The sequence below is a fragment of the Cynoglossus semilaevis genome, chromosome 15, assembly GCF_000523025.1.
Source record: "Cynoglossus semilaevis isolate Cse_v1.0 chromosome 15, Cse_v1.0, whole genome shotgun sequence".
Classification (NCBI taxonomy): domain Eukaryota; kingdom Metazoa; phylum Chordata; class Actinopteri; order Pleuronectiformes; family Cynoglossidae; genus Cynoglossus; species Cynoglossus semilaevis.
Genome location: NC_024321.1, coordinates 16,821,341 through 16,827,136, shown reverse-complemented (window position 1 = coordinate 16,827,136; position 5,796 = coordinate 16,821,341). Strand labels below are relative to the sequence as shown.

General features: G+C 40.9%; 1 long non-coding RNA gene across 7 annotated transcripts; it reads left to right on the top strand.

Moving 5' to 3' along the window:
• The first annotated feature begins 6 nt into the window (after positions 1-6).
• On the top strand, positions 7-5,490 carry LOC112488226 (uncharacterized). 7 transcript variants are annotated; one of them, XR_003052073.1, is made up of 9 exons: positions 7-198; positions 327-342; positions 423-506; positions 1,111-1,208; positions 2,931-3,110; positions 3,685-4,010; positions 4,123-4,158; positions 4,462-4,584; positions 4,943-5,490. It is a non-coding gene; the product is annotated as an uncharacterized LOC112488226 (long non-coding RNA). The 7 variants fall into 7 exon arrangements; XR_003052072.1 differs by having other exon boundaries at positions 423-1,208; XR_003052070.1 differs by having other exon boundaries at positions 7-342; positions 423-1,208.
• Positions 5,491-5,796: the final 306 nt, after the last annotated feature.

The window sequence follows — 5,796 nt, the reverse complement described above, 5'->3', positions numbered from 1 at the left end:
TTCAGCCCCTCGCCCCCCCTACCCTCGCCCCCTCAGAGACACAGCATTTCATCCCCTTCATTTTAAACTCACAGCTGTCATTTACCCAGCAGCCCCTGTAATGTACACCATCAGACTGATGCAGATCACTGACGTAGGCCACATGCACAGCAGCGAGATCAAGGCCCTTAAACGCAACAGCTTGCTACTGTAACGAAGGTAACAAAGAGTTTGTTTTTGAATGTTTGCTGTGAACATTTTTTCTCCTTGTGAATAAAAAAATAAGTGCTTTAATCCTCACCTGACGTCATGATGCTGCTGCTGCTGCTGCTGCTGCCGCCGCTTAGGCTGCGTTCCATTAAGGTGATTTCTGTCCAGTGTTTACTCGTTCAGTTTGGGACCAGATCTGATGCAAAAGTAAGATTCTCTGTGCTCGTCTGCAGGAACCGTTGTCGGCCTCACGGCACCCGGACGTTTTCCCTCCATTTCCTGTCTTTTCCCCCTCACCGTTGTCCAGTTGTCAGAAAGTGAGTAAAATGTGCGACTTTACCGGCATCACGGTTGTGGTTCTCTGCACCTTTCGTTCGACTCTTCACACCTCTGGGCCAATGAGATCAGATCAAATCACCTCGGTGTTGACAGAATCACGACACGGCACATATTTTTCCCCTCACTGTGGTTTAATGGCCTTGGTTTTACAGAGAGACACGGGTGTTCAGACCATAAACGAACACTAGGTGTCAGCACAACAAACTTTTCTGTTGACACCAGGGAACGTGGGGTCAGAGGTCATGCAGAAGTCAAATAAAGGATAAAATAACATTGAACGTCTGAACTTTTCTCTGCCAATTAGATAAAACAAAAAGTCTGTCTTTTTCCCCTTTGTTTTAATGCGTTCGATAAATCACCTTCATAATTTTACAAAACATTTTCTGAATGGGCCGAATTTAAACGCCAAGCGGGCCAGTTTTGGCCCGTGGGCCGTATGTTTGACACCCAATGCCTTAACTGGTCTTAAATGTTTCAAAACTATTCTAACATTGTGCGGCAGTTAAACCCACGTCTGTCTGGTTTTGATTCCGTTCAGTCTGACTTGTTTATATTTGTTTTGTTTTTTTTTCCACCCTGTAGAAGGCGCCGGGTTTTTACTTGCCTTGCAAAGAGTTGCTGGTTCAAATCTGGGTAGTTCTTCACTCCTCACCCCGACAGAAAGAGTTGCATCAGGAAAGGTGACTATGGTGTTAAAACTGTGAAAAATCATTATTGCTGGGGTGACCTCTGACCTCTGGTGACATCTTTGAAAATGCATGTATGAAATTCACTCTATTTTATGTGTAAAAACTCAAATCTCATAGTCTTTTTTTTTTAGCATGTATGAAATTCACTCTATTTCATGTGTAAAAACTCAAATCTCATAGTCTCAAATATTATATTTTAATTCTGAAGTTAGGAGATAAATGACCCGACCTTACTCTTCAACAACATTACATCAACTAACTATGTTAACGGCTGTAGCTGTGTGGTTGTTTTTGTTGTTACTTTGTTGACCGTGTCCTTGACCTCTGACCTTTTAAACCAAGCCTTAATCCCTCTGACAATCACTCTCTGTCTTTGCTCAGCTCTTTTTTTTTTTTTCTCGTCCCACCAGAGAAAAACCTTTCAGTCAAACGTCAGCAGCTGATGCACTGCAGTCTTTTCAGAGTTGTGCCACTAACGGCCGCAGCTCCTGTAAAAGTCGTCTCTTGTAACGGCGTGGAATTATTATTTTTTTTATTTATTTTTTTCTATCAAAACAAAGGACGGCTCCTGCAGCACCATCGTCCCCGTCCTTGCCAGCAGCCAGTGTTGAACTTGGACGGCGGTGATTCTGCAGTGTCAACGTTTAAGAAGTGAAGCTCATTCAGAGCTGAGAAATTTTCTTCAAAACTTCAACCCTGTTATGATGACTTTTTGTTTTTTAATCATTCAGGAGCTGGAGAAATGAACCAGTGTTGATTTAATGAGAATATTTTTATTTTCTTTTATTATCCACGGAGCTTTTTACCTCAGAGAAACAGTCCTAAACTGCAAAAGTTACTGAAGTAAAACCTAGGAACGTGACTTGACAAGAATCTATGATGCGTATCACGATACAATATTTTGCGATACTATAGACATGGTGATGTATTGAGTCCTCCCCCACCCCCCAGTGTAGCTGTAGTCCCATTTTTTCTGTAGTCCCAGTGTGATCCTAGTCTCAGACTCTGTTCCATCTGAACACCAGTTCCTAACAGTGGAACAGAGGGATCTACATTTGGAATCACTAGAGAAGAAAGAAAAGAAAAAGAAAATGAACCAACACCAGGAATATTGGACTGATTTAAAGAAAAAAAAATTCATGCAGTGCTGTAGGATATCGATACGATATCGTGAATATTTCGGTGTATTGATATATTTTCTTACGGCCCTGGTTGAAATACTTGTTGAAGTTCATTTCTCCTGGACCGTGTTTTAACGACAGAGCAGAGTTACAGAGAAATTTGTATTTTCGTCTTCCTAATTGAAAATAAAAATTAATTACCTGAGAAACCAGTGCGATGATGAGCAACAGGAGGAAAAATAATTCAAAATAAACAAATGGAAGGAAAATGTAGACACAGAAAAGATAAAATAAAAGAGTTCTACACAGCTGGATGAGGACGATAATGAAACGATGACTAATTTTGAGGGTTTGTTTTTTGAACGAGTCAGAGTTTAATTATCTTTTCGAAAAACAAACAGTATCAAACAGAGGGATTTCTCATTCATCACACGGCACTGGTGAAAAAATACAATTAGAAACTTTTCCTTTTTCTTTATTTATTTATATTTGTTATTTTGAATCAAATGCATAAATTGTGGGTTTTTTTTGTATTTACAACATGAACAAATGCTAATTTCATTTTTTTTTTTTTGCTTTGTCTGAGGAGCAGCTGCAGAGTGGAGAGGCTACGACCGGAGTCTAGATCGGATTAGTCCAGATTAGTGTAGGAGTTTCTGCTCATCCCAGCAGCAGTCACCTGGAGACAAACGGAATCAGAGCAAATTATCTGCCCGGTCGCAGCCGTCTGTTTGTAGGAGGGAATCCAGGAGACAGAAACGAGGAATATGAGGTTATTGATGTCAGTTGATGATGTGAGGGAGAGGCTGGGGGGAGATGGTGGGAGAGGGTGGGAGAGAGGGGGAGGCAGTGAAGGGGGGGTGATATAATGAATCCAACAAACATAAAGCATAACTCTGAATGTTGTACAGTTCAGGATGATGATTTCCCACATCCTGGTGACTACCGCAACCGACCCATGACCTACGACCTATGACCTTTAGAACTGCTGCCAATCATCATCATCAGTTTAATGTTGCAGACTTTAAAGCCTGTAACTTTGTTTGGGTTCAGAGCGAGTTTTCATGGCACAAGAAAAACGTTTTTTTTCTAAGGAAAAGATGTAAGAAACTGGTTGCCGGTTCAATTCCTTGTCTTTCTTTATGAGAGTGTGAATGGTTGTGAACCGTCTGATGTTACCAAATAGAATACAGAATGCCGGAAAAAATAAATCTGCCGGCGACCACGCCAACAAAAAACTTAAAACGAAAGTGACACCACGGCCCGGAGACGCTCCGATCGATGATGTCATGCTGTTGTTTTTTGTGTCTTTTGTTCTCATTGATCTCCTCCATTAATGAGTGAAGGAGCTGATGACTGTGAGGCCTCCCGCTGCTGCTTCAGAGCCAACGATGAGTAATGGAAGGGGGTTCAAAACCCAAGACAAGCGAGGCGGTGACGTGGGGCAGACTCACGTCCTCGCACCTGTGTTTGGTCTCGTCTGGACTGAAGGTTCTCCTCCGACGTCAGATCCTTGTTGGAAAGCAGCGCTGCATTAATAATCCACTGATGTGAAGCCCACCGTCCTCACTCACTGAGGGGGGAGGAGTGAGGGGGCTCCTGCTCAAGTGATGACGCTGCAGATATTTGGATGAGTTACAGCGTGGAGCCAGGAAACGTGGCGAGCACCGAGGTGAGAGAGTGAGATAAAAAAAAGAAAAAAAAAAGTCTTCAGTGCCTTCAGCTGCGAGTGTCGTTACGGTGGATAATAACTCCCTGATTGTTGTTGTTGCTTCACTTTACAGAAACAGCCGTGCCGCCGCTCCGGGACACACACGGACGTAAAGATTTCACACACACTCGTTTGGGCTTTACATTCTCTTTTCTGCCTTCTGCATATTGGCTTAAAAAAATCAATATCTCCTAAAAGCCTTTCATTAGACACACATCCATTTGTCCGTGCGCAGCTGCCAGGAAAAGTTGTGCCTGGAAATATTCCAGTGGCGCCTAAAAGCCAACACTGTTTTTTCTTGATAAAAATGCGGTTCATTACCTCACTGTTCTGAGTGCGTGTGTGTGTGGCCAGTTTCTCCGACAGTTGCTTGTAAAGTTTCTGATTTTACCTTTTATTTTTTGTTTTCAAGTCATCTGAACCACATCACAGCAAATCATCTGGACGGAAGCGCTGAAGCTGATTGGCTGCCGGACGGCCCGTTGACCACGTGTTGACTTCATTTGTCGCCACTGAGAGTCGGCTCATGTCAGAGGTAGTTTCTTCAGATTCCTTCACTAAGCCTTGTCCAACAGCTGCCCTAACGCTGTTGTGTGTTAATGTTGTAGAACTACACCGTGAATAACACACAGAAAGTTTTATTTCTGAAGACCTTTCCAGAATATTATGAACGCAGTTTGTGCAGCTGTAATCTCTTAGTTTACTGGTTAATTTACTGAATTCTTCAATTCTTTGTTTTTTAAAGTTTTTTTTAATATTTTTAATGTTAATTTCAGGAGGAAAAGTACCAAGTGATAATATTTTAAGAGTAGTTTATGCCCTGTTCCTGTAACCGAGTGACTTTTGTTTTTATACTTTTTTTTTTTTTAAATAAACCTGCTGCACTTGAGAAGAGTCTCCCTGGTCCTGCATTCGGGTCCTGCCTAATTCCTGCCATGACGACAGATGACACAAGCAACAGTTTGAATATTACAGCTCGACTGCGACTCCATGAAAACATGATATAACTCCTAAAACGGTAAGCTAATTTGTCTGTGTTAACTTTTCCCGATTGTTTTGATTATATAGAATATAAAATATAGAAAATAGTTCAATGTTTTAGTGTAATAATCGTTTTATAACTGCAGGCGTACCCGCCCGCACCAACGGCCGCATCCCTCAGATTAAACCCAGACCACGCTTGATGTTCTGCCACTATCATCCAAATTGTGTATTTTTCAAATTATTTCACTTCTGTCTTCGTGTTGATCTGGTTTGTTTAATTATTTTTTTTTTTTTGCAAAAAGTGGACTGGCATTTTGTGTTTAAGAGTAAAAGCTTTAAGTTAATAGTCTATTTGTGTCTTGCATTTTAAGGCATTTTGGGGACTTTTTATTTTTTGGGATTTTTTCACGATGGTAAGGCTATAGTAAGGCGTGTTTTGGGTGATTTTTGAAATATTCATATAAAATACTTTTTGGACTGTTAAACACAAAATATTCACCTGGCAGCATGTTTTAGGACATAATCTTGCATTTTAAGGCATTTCGGGCACTTTTTATTTTTTGGGATTTTTTCACGATGGTAAGGCTATAGTAAGGCATGTTTTGGGTGATTTTTGAAATATTCATATAAAATACTTTTTGGACTTTTAAACACAAAATATTCACCTGGCAGCATGTTTTAGGACATAATCTTGCATTTTAAGGCATTTCGGGGACTTTTTATTTTTTTGGATTTTTTCACGATGGTAAGGCTATAGTAAGGC